The sequence below is a fragment of the Rhea americana genome, unplaced genomic scaffold (genome assembly GCF_003343005.1).
Source record: "Rhea americana isolate MKP2758 unplaced genomic scaffold, rheAme1 scaffold_4, whole genome shotgun sequence".
Classification (NCBI taxonomy): Eukaryota; Metazoa; Chordata; class Aves; order Rheiformes; family Rheidae; genus Rhea; species Rhea americana.
This window is the reverse complement of record NW_028186534.1, coordinates 2,454,924-2,470,980: the sequence shown is the minus strand read 5'-3', so window position 1 is coordinate 2,470,980 and position 16,057 is coordinate 2,454,924. Positions and strand designations below refer to the sequence as shown.

The 16,057-nt window shown below is 42.9% G+C and overlaps 1 long non-coding RNA gene across 7 annotated transcripts in view; it reads right to left on the bottom strand.

The window, feature by feature from the left end:
• Nucleotides 1-304: 304 nt before the first annotated feature.
• The window catches only part of LOC146590658 (uncharacterized), a 93,424-nt gene continuing 77,671 nt past the window's right edge, over nt 305-16,057 (bottom strand). For 4 of the 7 annotated variants that reach the window (XR_014896916.1, XR_014896921.1, XR_014896920.1 and 1 more), the window contains 3 exons: nt 9,988-10,227; nt 5,962-6,067; nt 305-2,444 (listed from right to left, as the gene is read on the bottom strand). This is a non-coding gene — a long non-coding RNA (uncharacterized LOC146590658). Of the gene's footprint in view, nt 2,445-5,031; nt 5,224-5,948; nt 6,068-9,987; nt 10,228-16,057 lie in introns of all 7 variants that reach the window. The other 3 variants (XR_014896919.1, XR_014896918.1, XR_014896922.1) reach the window with 3 other exon arrangements.

Below are 16,057 nucleotides of genomic sequence, written 5' to 3'. Positions count from 1 at the left end.
GAGGCTGTGACCTCTCCACTCACCAATAAAACATGCCCAGAGTCATAATAAACAAAACATTACAATTCAGGGTGGCAAGGCATAAACCAGTCATATGTATTTTCTTTCTGGCCACTTAAGCAAATCTTTGCCTTTACCAAAAACTACCTCAGTGAACTAAGTTAGCAAAACAATCCTGATTACAACATAAGTTAAAAAAAAAAAATCAAATAAACTTAACCTAGGGTTTCTCATGGGATGTTTTATGTTCTTGTTGTTGCAAAGCAACATATTGGCCAGGAAAAACATGGAAGGGACACAAGTGTGATAATATAATGATACCTTTTATTAGCTCAATGAAGAAAAAGGAGTAACAGAGCTTTGGATACATCAAAGGACTTTTTTCTTCACTTTCAGGATGCAGAAAGGAAAAACCACAGCTTGTATATTCCTGACAATACTCATCCCGTTAGGAGCATGAACTCATGTTGTGGGCTTTTCATTTCACTGGGTAGCCAGGGAAGGAGGGGAAGGGAAAAAAAAAAGAGTTGCTTTGTAGGAATTGAAGGAACTGACATCTGGTTATACAACGATACAAATTTCCAGGTCATACTTAACAGCACAAATAATAAACTAAAAAGAGTTGCTGGCTACTTTCAGTGGGACACAGTGGTAACCTTGTTAAGATGTTTTCCACCGGCTACCTATAGAGCTGCAGAACATAGCCGTAAGGGGAGGAACAGAGATAGATTTTTAGGAAATACTTATTCTTGCAGGAGACAAGGAGGATAAGGCAATTTGCGTACGTCTGTGCCTCTGCGATGGGTGTGTGTGTCACGCCACGGAAGGACAAGAAAGGAAAAAAAAAAACCAAGCAAAACAACCACGACAAGATAACCCCGCAGACAGAAGTGATGTGCAGGCAGCCTCGTATCTGCTAGTGATTATCAGATCCAGCAGAGCTGAGGTAGACTAGTGATTTCTTTTCCACACTCCTACACCTTTTTCAGCCTCTGCCATCATTTATTAGAGCATCCTTATTCTGTTACTCAGATTGCCAGAAGGAGAATAAACTTTACCCTGCAGGCATTTTCAGGAGAAATTACCTTTTCCCCAGTATGCTAGATTTGGTGAGTTAGTTTGGTAGAATTTTTTCCCCAGCAGTCCATTACTCTGTTGTTCAAGATACTTTTTCCCTAGGTATTTCATTTAAACCCACTCACACTCTGAACAGTATTGGTCTCATGTGAACAYATGTTTGTAAAGATAGAAATTACTCTAAACTCTCAGATTGGAAAGTATATTAAAAGGCCTGTCACCTACATTAATTATAAAGCATTAAATTTTGACATTTTTAGTGAAAGCAGACCAAGAATATTGAAACAGATTAATCACACAAGAAACAGATTAAGTCCGTTTTACCTTCTCAGAGTGGATCTCAGACCTCCTCAAGCAATCATGGCACAGTTTTCAAAGGATTAAAAAAAMCAAATAGGATTAATAGGATTTAGGGTGTTTGGAAAGAAGGAGCCTTCTGTAAAGGAGATTTCAGAACATAAGGAGGCTGAAAGAAGGATCTTTCCCCACATCTTGCTTTCTTGTTATTACCTTCCCACCTTGATCTGGTGCAAAATGGGATACCCAATCACCTGTGTCCATATAGAGAAAAATTACATTGCAGCAGGATGCAATTAGCTTGCTCCACAAGCTTGGAGCACATTTAGGAGACAGCCAGGAAAAGGCTGAAGGATCAGTTCAGCAGTTCTTCCACAAGCAGGGGATAGTGATGGGAAACACTTGAGGAATTATTTCTCACTAACATAATGGGTTGCTCCACACAAGCTGGGGGCCACAGCAGCCACGAGCTTCACAAGAACCTGCTTTGGGCTGCAGCACTGGCTTTGAACTAGTTTGGACTAGTCCAACATTTGCCCAGCAAATAACCCATGTCTCTKTTAAGCAACGTTTGATGAAATAAAATGCTGCATTTTCATAAAAAAATAGGTATTTTCCTCCCCTACACCAGCATTATTCTGAAGCAAGAGTCACATGGAAAAAAGGAGGAAGAAAAATATACGTTCATGCTAGAAGCAGTTTCTGTACTTTCCACAGCATGATGCACTTCTGGGTGCAGTCGAAGGCCAGGCATATTGCACGGGGCCGGCCATGCGCCTTGTATCACTGCTGAAGAAACCAGCTGCTCGCTGCCAAGCTCCAAGCCTCCAGGCAAAACCTTGATGAATTTGAAAAAACRGCTTGAGAGAATTTGGTAGATCTCCACTACCTTGCCTGGAAGCCTGGACTGTAGCACAGGAGGAGGTTAACAGCTTGCAAAGRACTGCAGGGAGAATAATTTTGCTGATGTGAGGCATGCCCCAGCTGATTCAAAGATACTTAGGCATTACCAGGGTGAGTGCCCACAGATGGAGAGACACCGGTGAAAATGTGCCTTCTCTTGCTGAGTGCTGGGAAGAGAAAAAGAAAGTGTCAGGCACAGAGTAAATCACCCTTGACCACCCAGCCAGCTTTCTGATAGCAAGGAGAGAGCACCAGCCATCAAAAGCCTTATCCTTTGCCTTCTTAAAAATTGTTTTTCTGCATTTTTTCTGGTCCCCTTCCAACCATTGAGCAAGTTATTGTTTGTTGAGGTAGTTAAGCTAAATAAAAACTAAGCCTGTTTAGGGTTATTTTGACGGATTRTACAGCTTTTATTTAACAATTACTCTGCCAGTAAGGCTACCATAGAAAAGATGSTCTGTTTTGTGGAAGACTCATCATAGGCAGATAAGTGCACCAAGAATGCCAACTTGCAAAGTGCCTGTTTAACATCCAGTTAACAGATGGGTAACTTTGTGGGGCACCTTGCATAGACTCTTTTTTTAATCTTATTTGCCACGGATAACTTTGGAGGATGAATGTTTCTGAAGACAGGAACGCTCCTAAGCCTAGCACATGAAGCTCAGCCTTGCTGAAGTGAAGCAGGTCTCTACTCAGGCCTAAGTTTACTGAAAACTCTTTGCAATAGACATAAGGACAAATAAGGAAAAACAGCRCCACTGCCCCCCGCCTTTTTTTCCCTTTACCTTTCAATCATACAAGACACCAAATAAGTCAATCTAGTTTGCCTGCCCTCACGTTGCTGCATTCGTGGAGGACAAACCCTGTCTCAGATGACAGTTGCAATTGGCCTTGATCCAGGAAATGCAAAAGAAAATACACAAGTGATCTACACCGCTATTTATTGTAGCAGCTTTGGGTCATTCCACAGGTCACATATTTGCCTTCTTGGATTATCAGTGAACACATGTGTGCACCACACACACACATATACAGAGCAACTTCTTTTCTCTTTTTGGTCCTRGCTCATCAGCTGTTTCTCCTCTTTCCGTGCAGAGCGTTCAGGGAAAGCTCTGCCCCGGCTCTCCACCGGCCCGAGCCCATCGCCCCGTCCGGCCAGGCCAGCCCTCCAACCACGCGAGGGCCCGAACCCTCCTGGGCATCGGATTCACGGGAATCACCACTTCCACCTCTCCCCCTCGAGCAATACGGAGGGGAAGCTCGCTACCAGTCACAYCCCTGATTTTATGGGAATCAAAGGCAAATCTCCCTTTTCTGGAGGAATCACTGCCCTAAATCTCTGTCAGTAGTGCAGCTCTTTAAGAGCTCTGTAATTCCCCGCCAAATTGAATCTTCTCTGACAATTGGCAGCACATCAGAGACAATTCGCAGGCAGTTTTTTCCCCTTTCCTAACAGGAAATAGGGCTTGTGTTACATTTACAGTGACCTGGATCTCTAGGGACAGACAGATTTCTCACCTAAACAGACAGACAGCATTTCTTCCCTGGTAAAGGTGGAYGGGCTGCTTGGTGGCAGCCAGCCCAGCTCCCAGCGCACCAACGCTGGCACCCGCTGCCACCCCAGCAGCAACTCATGACACTTGGAGCTGCAGGTGACCTGGAGGAAACTTCCCCTGCCACAGCCAGCGTTCACATCCCATCTTTAAGTTTCGTTTTAAGGGGATGCCTGTTTTCTCATCTTGTGGACCTTGGTGGGGTTCCCCCAGAAAGCTGCAGTTTTCCTCCAAGGGTGCATGTTGAGGGTCTCACTGCTCAACCCATGGTAGCAGAGAGAATGCAAAGTCTCCTACCCTCCTTGGAGTTTGCAGTGTTTTCCCAGCGCGCCTCCACAGGCACAGCAATCCCATTCTGGGCTTCCTTTATGGGGAACGAAAAGAGTAAACTCCACACTGTGCAAAGTGACCCTACAGACAGTAACTTGTAACAGATGTCATGATTGTTCAATGTCTAGTTGACAAGAGAGCCTTCAGAAATAATAAACGCCTACCTACGCTTGCTTGTAAGACAAATAAAATTCGGATATTGTTTTACTTGGATCCCCCCCCCAGTACACTCTTGTATTTTTTTTTTGCCCAGAAGTGATGCCCTGTTCAGCCCCTGTAAAATCAGAGAAACAAACCAGTCTCGATGGGGAAATCTACTGATTGCAAAACTCCACACCATGCACGCATAGCAGTAAGCATATATAAGAACAGGAGAAAAGCCCACTTCACTCCCATAAACCAAAGATACCAAAGGCACCAGGAAATCTGCACGTTTCAAGTGCTCGCCTGTCCAGCAATAGGATTCACCTCCCTGCCACACCACCAGGCAAGCTGCTACCTGGAGCCCCATCCAGCTCAATTTTCCCAATCCAAACAGGCATCGCTCTAGGCTTCCTCCCTCCGCACACGGTCAGATCCCCTGAAAACCTCACACCCTTCAAGATATCCAAAGAGAGCAGAGTTTAGAGCTAACGGCACGGTATCTCTCAAACTCAGAAGTACTTTGCTTTTCCAAATATCACACAGAAACCATGCAGCCTCTCAAGCCATTGCCCAGATATCCAGGGAGCCAGGAAAGAGATGGAAGGATCCCACCAGCTCCAGGAAAGAGTTCACACAGCGCAGCCCCTCTGTTTAATGCCTCCCATCTGCTTTTAGCATAGAAGAAGTAAGCAAAAAGTTCCTGCGAGCTGAGAAGGAAGTGACATACTTTGGGGTACGCATCCTGGCTGTTTTTGTAGGCAACGAGAGTCTAGTGGCAGGAGAGGGTGGGAGGAGAGAAATCTTGTCCCCGGATAAATGTCTGCAGCAGGAGATACCCTCGGCAGGAGCAGCAGAGAGACAGGGACAGGCCAGGGAGCGATGCTGCTGGAACGATTCACTTTAAGCTGTTGTTTTGGCTCTGTCAACACAACCACAAGCCTGCTCATGTTAGGAACAGGCCTCTCTCCCCCCAGTTATTTCCAGGAATCAGAATCACAGCCATCAACAGTTGACAACTAGAAAAATAGCATAAGCACTGCGGTCGGGCAGTTTCAGTAGGTCGGAGGTCCTTTGTTCATTTTTGCAAGAGAAACAGCTGTTGATCTTTGGATTTTCTGTGTCACTCATTGTCATGGCACTGAACAGCGGTATTTTAAGATAACCATATCTGTTTACACTAACAGTTATGAAATACCCCCCGTGAATTTCACTGTTAGGTGGAAAAGYATTGCACCAGCCCCGCTACCACTGCTCCTTGGGTGAGTACTTTGCAATCACACCTCTCAATACTTCTGCAAGTTCAGGTTTGAATTTGGAAATAAAACTGAATTTTAACTCCCTGAGCCTGTTTTGGGGGCCTCAAAACCTTCTGCTGAAGCTCAGAGTGAAACTCTATGCCAGTCTCAAACGAGTGAGAATTTTCTGTGACTGAGTCCTGTGGTTTCACCTGGTTTTGCAATTAGGTTTGTGTCCTAGTTTCATTCTGAATTTCAGCTGATGCCATGCTCAGCTCAGATAAATCAGAGCCTTAAAATGAAACTCGAGCTTGTATGAGCACTCTCCCTCTGAATTAACTGTGCCCTGTGCTTCCCCCCCACCCCGTTAATCTCATCCCCATTTCATTTCCAGTTAGGCCAAACCCACCTCTGCCGCTCACCTCCTTAGCACAAGTGAATGCAGCCACTCAGTGAACGTGGAGGAAGCTGGTAGACCTTCCCCTCCAAATACAGCTCAGCGGCTTTGCTTTCAGCCCTTATCCGTTTCTGAAAATAAARAAGCAAGGAGTTTTTAGCCTGAGAAGCACCTTCTTGCTCTGTCAACGGTCCAGAGCACAAAGGAGCCGTAAAAACAAATAAGCATTAAAATGAAAGAAAAGGGTCAGGTGGGTACTCTAGGGCTTCACAGCTCTCCAGGAGCCTGAAGCCAAGCAGCCAAGATTTAGTCTAGAGCCGAGAAAGCAAAGGTCACRCAAAAGAGGCTGCATGTACGTGCAAAAGTTATGTAGATGCAGTTATGTGCTTTTGTCTTCTCAGCTAAATGTGTTGCCTCCATCTGTGTAAACAAGGAGCAGAGAACGTTAACATTAAAAAAAAAAATACAGTAGAGAGAAAGAGTCTTTAGCAGGTTTTGGCTACAGAGCAAAGAAACTCGATGAGATTAGGGCACCGGCTCAGTCGTGACCTCATTTCCAACTCCAGATGAAGAGAGAGAGGAACGAACGCCCAGCAAAAGAGGAAAGGGGAAAGACCTTTAAAGGACTATACCAGCTAGGCCAGCAACATGACCTATGAGAACCCAATTTTATTTTAATGCAGTGGGAAGTGTGCCCAGGATTCTAAATAATGCTCTGTGTTTGCTGTAATATTACACAGAGCTCCAGCCAGGCAGGGTCCTGAGTCGACACAGCTGGAGGGAAAACTCAGCAGGAGTCTCATGCTAAAGCAGCAAATAAATAAATAAAAAACTTCAGCACCATTCAGATATTTATAGGATTTTGTCATTATTGTTTAGGTGCATTAAACCCCCTAAAATGAGCCAATAAAGTCCTTAACTRTATCTCCTTTGTGCAGCTAGCAATCTTTAAATATTACCGCTCTAAAAATATAAGAAAACTCATTTTAGTTCAGTTTGACTCATCTTCTTTGCTTCGCCTTGCCCAGCCCCAAAATCAGGATCATCTCCTCCCTCCTCCCAAACCCTTTATCAAAGCTCTGTCCTAAACAGCTTCTGGTGCACCTTACCCCTCAGGTGCKGGTGGGAAGCTCAGAGCTAGTCTTTCCACTTATCTGACTCACTGCAGTCGCTCATTAGGCCAGGAAGTAATATGGTAAAAAGCTCATTAACATGGGAGCAAGAAGACTGCTGCTCTGTTCTTGATTTTGACATGTCTCCACTACTTTCTCTTTTGAGCCTCCATTATTTGCAAACCGAGTTAGTTCTGTTTGCGCATTTATTTAAAGCATCATATCTATCAATAAAAACCTGAAAGATGTTATAATCACAAGCATTTGTACAGTTACTGTGATTTTTGAAGAAATTATTTTTTAAAAAATCAGATCTTGGGAAATCTGACAGCATTGCAGGCTCTTCCTAGACTGGAGGGCAAGCATGCTCCACCACGGGTGCAAAGTCCTGGAGCCCTGGCTGTTGGGCTAGGGGATGTGGGCCCTTGCTGTAGATCCGCTCCAGCTTGCCTTTGCCCCATGTAGAAATCAGGGACGAGGGAGAATTTACAGGAGGGAGCTCGGCTCTCRTGTCTCCTCTCAGCATGGGGTCGCAGTGGGGCTGGGGCAAGAATCTCCACAAAGGCAGCTGGAGGCACCCCAGGGTCCCACGACGTGGGAACACCTGCAGGACTATAGCCARCTGGCTTGGAAGGAAAATATCACCTGAGGACAATTTGTTAACCCTATAAAGGAGCTACAAACAACGGCCAGATAGAARATGCATGTAGTATATACAATGATTAAAACCACCTGAGAAGGTCTCACAAATGATTATCATTGGTTCAGTCTATGTATTCAGTCTAGATATTAGAAATCTTCCCCCCAAGATTGAAAGCACTGTCAAGTCTTGTGAAAATACTTTTTCTTAGCTGCAAGCGTGGGGTTGTATATAGCTTTATTTTTTTTTAAAGCTATCAGATAATAATAGACACATACAGCTTTTGCTGTGACCCTCTCTCTCACACGTACATACGTACGCCACCCAAAGCAGACCCAAACCGGATGGTGTGGGCAGAACAATGGGAAGCAGATAGCATCTGGTCTTTAAAAAGAAAAAAAAAGAAAAAAGAAAGAAAGGGAAACACAAGGGCATATATTAGCTAGTTAAGTAACTATCTGCTTCCCTCCTCCACTCTTTCTTTCTTTCTTTTTTTCTTTTTGGCAACTTGATTGAAATCCAAACTGCAAAGCAGATCTTTGGGGTTGGGGAACAAGAGCAGGAGAGGAAGGAAGAGAAATGGAAGTAGATAACTTGCTCTGTCTGCCCAGCACCCTTCCCATACCTGGAGGGGAGCAAAGCTCTCCACGAGCGGGTCATCGAGGCTGGTGGACGTCGGGCAGCCCAGGCAGCCTCTCCTGCTGCACCGCATACTGCATCGCAAGGCTGACTGACGGGTTGGGATGCATGTTTTTATGAGCAGGTCTCCCACCCTTATACACATGTAGTTTGGAGAAAGTTGGTGACTTCTCCGTACAGGTCTAAACACCTTAAAATCCAGGAGGAACATCTGCTGGCATCAATGGACTTCGATTCTGCTCTCGAAGTGAATTTGTTGCTGTTCCTTATTAACAGCAATTACTATTCTTCTGCTTCAAAAATTTGAGGCAACAAGTCACAGAATGAAAAAAAAAGCCATGTGATTTATGTGACCTATCTCAGAAGGGCAGTAATCTAAGAGATGAAAACAATGTATTATTGTTGTCACTGCTGTTGGTATATTATTAACAGCAATCAAGAGTCTGCTAGATTCCTCCACCATATCCAAGTACAACATCATTGTCTATAGAAAACATATAAATTTCAAAGGTAATTGAAACAATATGTACCCAGGAGAGGCTCACGRACTGCATAGTACCAGGATCTAAAGTCACCTTCAGGCCTACACTTTTATCTTTTTCTGTGTATCCAGAAAGAAAGCCATTTCAGTGAAAAATCAAAGCCTATTTTTGAAAAACTAGAAGTCAAAATAAGACCGTGTTTCACACTAAACAAATGCATGCAGTTTACACTGCCAGCATAAGCCTGTAAGTAACCAGCAGTGTGCTCAATTCCTTTTATACCTCTTTGCCATATAAGCTAGTCAAAACTGGAGGGCACATGTCACCTACACTGACATGCAAATCATTACTGCTTTGTCTGCCAGGAAATTTGTGTAAACCAATGCTGAGTTCAGGTTCATTATATTGACATTTTCACCAACAAGTAAATTGAAAGGCTACATTGTTGACATACCAGATGTTATGCAAACTGCTTTTCAAACCAGGGTTTCCATACATCTCTACAAATAAATAAATTAGACACTTACAAATGGTGTGTGAATCAATATATGGTAAATCACTCATTTATATACATACAGTGAAAACTACTGTGTGTAAATCCCGTATTTCACACAATGTCAAAACCTTTTTCACCCAGTACTTTTCATTTTCCTGAAAATAKCTGTCATTATGTAAATGTTTCCCCTCAAGACCAACTGCTCTTCGTGGTACGAACGCTGCTTGAAAACCTGGGTGCCTGGATTAGCGCACGGTGTTATCAACGGGAGGGAAGCACCCAAGCAGGAGCTTGGCAGCAAATCAGCCTTCAGGATCTGGGTTYATGCATCTAACAGTGGATCTGAACGTACTAACTTTAGGCACGCTCAAGTTCTTAACACGGATTGCCTCCAGTTTTGATTTAGCCTCAGGGTATTTTGACCCTTCCTGCTGCACTTTCTTCCTCTCGACTCACCTCTAAAAACAAAAATAAGCTGATCTCATTTGCTCTTATTTGGGCCTGTTTCTGGTGTAAATCAAAAATAAGTGATCTCGTAATTCTAATCTCAGTGAAACACACRTGGTCCAGAATCAAACCCTAAGGGTAAGCGTAACTTTAAAGCATCTTTGCACTCCCTCTGTCTCCGGACTAAAACAAAGGGGGCTGACACCAGCCCRCCCTCCGGATACCTGAAGCTCACCCATTCCTGCAGCTACAGCAAACGCTCTTTCGTCTCTGGGCACCGACGTCTCGCACTTCAAACCATATGACTCCAGRAGTCTCCTGCAGTCTCAGTGATTTCTGCCCATGTCTGTTTTCCAATGTATGGATTTATCTTGGTGTAGATTGGGGCAAATCAGTCATTTCTTAAAATCTTCAGTTGTAGAGGGAAGAAATTTCTTGGAATGACAATGATGCCATTTGAGAGTTGCCTTGTCTCCTAATCAAAGAAATGTCATAACAAATCAGCCTTTCTGTAATACCTTATATAGATGCAACATACAGATGAAGAATGGTTTCAATACACTCCAAAGGCTCCTTCAAGCTGGAAGAAGCCTTGATCAATTCAGACCCTTCTCAACCAGCTGAGACACAGGACTGTGTCTTTCCCACTTTATAATTCTTCACCGAGTGCTCATATTGAAATTGTTTCATAACCGCATGAATTTGGAGTTTTCATTTCACCCTTGGAAGAAATGTAGAGCCTGGCACGGTGACAAGTATAACAGTGTGTAAAAGCACAATTAACTTATGCTTCCACCCCATTTTTTTACATTTCTAAGGAAGCTCTGAGATTTCAGAGTGATTGTTTTCACTTCAGAGCCAGCAGCACACGATTCCTCCACTTCATCAGCAACGTGGTACAAAGCCGGGGCGCTCGGTCACCGGCGCGAGCCCTCCCGTATCGCAGCCCCTGTCCCTGCGCCGCAGGGAGAGGTCACAGCGCAGGGTGCGCTTTGTGCCTTCCCGCTTCCTAAAAAAAGAGAAGCACCAAGAAAAAAAGTCAAACTGGAATTGCGTACGGCACTAAGGGAGTGAGGCACAGCAATCTCTTTGGAACTGTGAAAGCTGGGTGCTTCTCTCCACTGAGCACTAGGGAAAAGCGCAGCTGAAGCGCACAACTCGCCGTTCCGGACGCGGGAATCCCTGCTGGCTCCGCGCGTCCTCGGGGAGAGCAAACTGCAAAATGTTCTCCCAAATTATTGTTTTTTCACTGGGAAATGCTGACTTTAAAACTATTTACAGAAAAGTACCAAACTGACACTTTACCCAATCGATTAAAAAAGAGGGAGGAAATTATTTTAAAACTGCTAAAATATTCTGAAGTTTTGAGCAAAAGATTTTCTAGCACAATCAATTTTTCATTTCAAAAGGTGAATGTTTGCATTATGCATAAAAAAGTAACATCTTAGAGATTAAAATTCAAACAATTTTTTTTCTGAATGATTAGCTTAAAATATGCCAAAAGATGTTAAAATTTGCCAAGTATTTTGAGATCTTGAATTCTCAACTCATCCTGGTATCAAAAAGAATGGTTCAAAAGAAAACTGTGCTTCACAGACAACCCTTATCAAGAACCCAACACTGCAAAGGCTTAATAACTTTTATATCTATCTGCTTTTCAAAGGCTTGGAAAGGACAGTTGAGATGAACAGAGTTAATTGTAGAAGTTCAGAATAGTGCCCCTYCTGTTGGTCTCTTAACCCAAAATGATTTGCCATGTGGCTGAGACAGAGTGGTATGTGAAAGCGACAGTTCCTGAGCCCAGATTCCCTTTTTATTTGTTCGAGGATGTTGGATGAGTAACGCCTGGACTATCTGTGCTGAACATGGGTGCCGTACCAACCTAAAGCTATGAAACTTGGTTTGCTGATGATTTCAATTTACTGCCGCTTGCTTCCCTGAGACCACTCAGTGACACCATGTAGAATATTTCACTCATATTTCACCCTGTTCCTGATGACAGCAGGGCCTTGTAACATTGTCTGAAAAAAACTAGTGTTGATCTTCCAAAATACCCAAGCAGTTGTCTGTTATTCCTTTTGTCACCCTTTTATTGACCTCTCTTTGGCAGCTCCGTGTAGATACCTCACTAACAACCCGTGCTAGCACAGTCCAGAACTGTGTCCAGATTTAATCACTCTGGGTCCTAATTATCTTGAGTCAAAACAAAACTCCAGAGTTCATCTGTCTTAAATTCTCTTAAAAGTTTGTTTTAGGTCTCCTTCAGGCCTGCCAGTAATAAGGGAAAACAGTTTAAAACCAATATCAAGCAGACTGTCACTGCATAACCACCATCACTTGGATCATAGATGGCACYAGGCACCAGTCAGGTATCATATTTCCATCAGCGTTCAATAGCATTACATATGCTTTTCCCTTATAGCCAGCATCATAAAGACATTCTGCCAGACATAATCATCTGTATCTAGCCTGGCAATTTATAAGATATCCTAAGCACATGGTTTGAAGAGCCTGGCTGTTAAAAAGAGGAACAGCCAGCTGCAGCAATGTATAAAATTCCATCCACAAGCAGAACAAAATGCCACCCCAAGCCTTTGCTCATTCATTTTTACACGCCTGTGCCCAGATTTGAGCAGAGTTTTAATACTCTGTTTAAACAGATAAATAAATAAATACTCTGCCACTCCTAACGGTTGCAATTGCCAGAAATCAAAAGAAACACACAGACAGCCACAGGAAAGGCAATGGAGGCTGGGTAGGTTTTACACTGTGAGGTTTTGTTCCGAGGATTCACTTTTTTTTTTTTTTTTTTTAATAGAGTTCTGAAGAAATACCCTTAAGCTCTGCTGCAGTTTGCACCTATGGTTAACGGGCCAAATACCTGCAGGCTTTGTTTCACAAGTAGCATTAGAGATAAGAGAGGGTGAGATCATGTGTAAAACCATCCCCTGGTTTTACAAGGCTCTGGGGTACGTMGGGGCCACACGGACCCCTGCTTGGTTGCCTAAGGCCTGCTCTGATCACTAAATAACGTGAAAGGCTTATAACAACAGATGGTGGCTGATACATTCCCCTTGTACGAATGTTTCATGTTTGTCACTGCAAGCACTGTGGAGGAACAGCCCTGCTCTCCTAAAGCTCGGTCTGGACCAGAATTTTTATATTTACCCAAAATCACACCAGTCAAAATCACATGAAGCAGCCACCGTTTGCCAAACCCTATCACACCACGATGAGAGTTTACATCCTWCTGTAAGCATAAGGAAAAACTATCGTAGTCTCAGGTTCATTAGGATATCAAGGTAAGGTAAAACTTCTTAAGCAGTAAAAAGAAAGGGTAGAAAAAGTGTTAAAGAAGCTCTTTCCCTGAATCTCTTGGAAATATACTTTCCACAAGAAGATATTCTCAATCCAGAAAAGGAAAGTAACACCAGAGTGGTGTGAAAATGGCAAAAAAAAAAAAAAAAAAGGAGTGCATTGTGCCTTGAGGTGCACCACAGACTTCACTTTCAATTCGTTCTACTTAAGCCCTCTCATGTGAAAATTACAGCTAAGGCCTGCCAGATATTAGCTTTCTGCTTTTCAGAAATTTAGCCATTTTTGCCAAATTTCATGGCTTCAAGAAGTAGCATATGAATTCAGAATGAGAATCACACGCACTAAGCGTGTCTCTCATGATTTCTATTGATTCAGTCCCACTGCCCTCTTACRAAAAAAAATGTTTTTCGCTTTTGGACATCCCAGGACATCTGTGGGTGATCCAAGGTAAATGGTAAATTCTACTTGACTGAATCACTTCTCCAGACAATTCTGTGACTTACACAGTGAAGTATAACCCGACAGTGAGCATGAACCAGGACTTTACCTCAAGTTCCTGGAGAAGTACCAACAGCCTCCTCCTTCTAAAGGAGTTTTAATTGATCATCTTCCATTCTTTTTGGTCATTTAGTTCTTTTTTTACTGGCCTGTTTCCAAGTAAAGGTCCACCTATTAACCTTCTCTCCTTCACTTCAACTACCTCTCTCCATCTGCCAGGGGGATCAACACTTGCTGCAGAACAGAGGGAGGGAGTATTGCCTCTCTCTTTGGAAATGAACTTTTTTCCCTTGTATGAATGCATATGTACATCATGGCAGAGAGCACCCAAAACAGTACCAGTCCACAGCTCAGCAATGTGACCAGCACTGCCTGCACAAAGCAGAAGAGGTGGTTCTGGCGGCAACTGATGGACCAACCATCCCAGACTGGAGCTCCACTGCTCAAATTGTGCGTGTATGTGTGTGTACGTACATGTATGTACACACATATAAACGTGAGAAGATGGAGACGGAAGCTTTATGAGAAGCTGGATTTAGTTCAGCTGCTAAGCTCCGCAGTGCAGATTTAGCAGACAGGGAAGCCATCAGCCTTGAAGAGCGCACAGTTCACAGCTGTACAGAGCACAGCACACACACTCCAGTGCGYCCAGGACACATCACACCTACTCGACGTGCATAGCTACCTGTACAGTATTTGAACAGTCAACCCAGTGTGCCCATAATCCCATGTAGAAATACTCACACAATCCCATGTCATTTGTAGCACAGAGACCCCCATTTCATTTAGGGCTGTGTTTGCCTTGGGCTGTCCACCTTTCTGGCTGTAGYATGGGCAGTATTTCCTTATAAATCCTTAGAGAGTCAAAGAACCGAAGCGACAAAGATGATGATGAGCTTTTTCTCTGCTYATACAACTTATGTTAGGACTAAACAACACTGCAGCCACTGCCTAAAGTGAGACTATRTAGTGTCTTTGGTATCGTCTTGAAGAGTTTATACAAGGAGGGAAAAGAGGYAAGATTGTGAGTCAAAATATTATAGCCAAGATTTTGCCAAAATCTCATCTCTGATAAACCAAAATATTACCATTGCTATATTATTAAATATTAWTCTTATTATAAAAGTATTATAATATTATATATTTTGTATCATTTTCTGAAAAATCTAGAGGYTTAAAATAACAATTTCAAACAATAAAACTAGGTTACAAGCATTCAAATTGTTCGTTTTCCAATTTTCAGAGGAAAATATCTGCATTTTTTCATACATAATTTTTAAAACTGCTTTAGATTTTGTGTGGTTTTTATTTAGAACTTACAGCTAAACGAACAAAAAAAAGTACTGAAATGAAGCAAAACTTCTCATTCAACCCAAAAAAGGAAGGCTGACAGCTTTTCAATTCATGCACTTCTAAAGAATTGTTTTGAATACACTCAAAGCTTTTTCAAGAATATTTTTGCTGCATGTTTTCAGAATTGTCAGAAAACAAAAATAGTCCATTACACACACAGCTTTGCCTGTAAGCTCCCTGACTGTGAAGGACACAAACTCACGTGGCCTCCAGCAGCTGTATTCCATCTAATTCTCCAAGTTCAGCCTTGATTTCACATTGGTTTGGCAACTCAGAAGGTTCAGAATATCTTGKGGATAATGTTAGGCATGAGAACATAGGTCGAATTTAGGATGCCTGAAAACAGACTCGAATTCAATGAAAGTTTTCCATCTCCTGCTGCTCTTCCAGGTACAGTGCCACCCTACCCTACTCTCTCCTCTAGGATTGTTTTCACATGGCACAGTTCAACCATGCAAATGGCACTGAAATGTAAACATATATTTAGACTAGCACCAAGGAATAAGGCAGAGCTGGTATCAAATGAAGTGAAAGAGAAGCATGCCTAGGAAAAACCAAATTAGGAGAGAAGAGTCAACTAAATTCTTGGAAAGGGAGTGATGAGATAAGATGATCGTGTGAAAAAAGGAGATTTGATACATAGGAAATTCTCTTGAAATACAAACCCGGGCCCAAATGTGCTCTAATGTCCTCACTGAGGTATCATGAGGAAATAAACTTGGCAAAATGTGCGTGGTTACCCCTTGCCTAGAATATACGGCTGTCATACATGAGGGACAGAAAGAGGAACTGAAGATGTCTGTGCAAATTTTATGCTTTCTCATAAACTCTTAAAAAGTTGTATYTTTAAATTCAATCTCAGTTGTGGAGCTTGTTTAATGACTTACATTCAATACAYGTTATAATCATAACAATTTGGTTCCAAATCATTGGCTCCTTTGAGATAATGACGGACTCTTCTAACACTGAATGCCAAATCATGCTCTGCCCAAGGAGCCTAATATCTAAATGTAGGACAAGAGATGGACAGAGACAAACAAACAAGAAAAAAAAAAAGACCTATGAGACAACCACGACAACCAGTACTCTCAGCACACCACGTTCCCTGGCATTGCCAGCTCTTCTTGTAGACATCA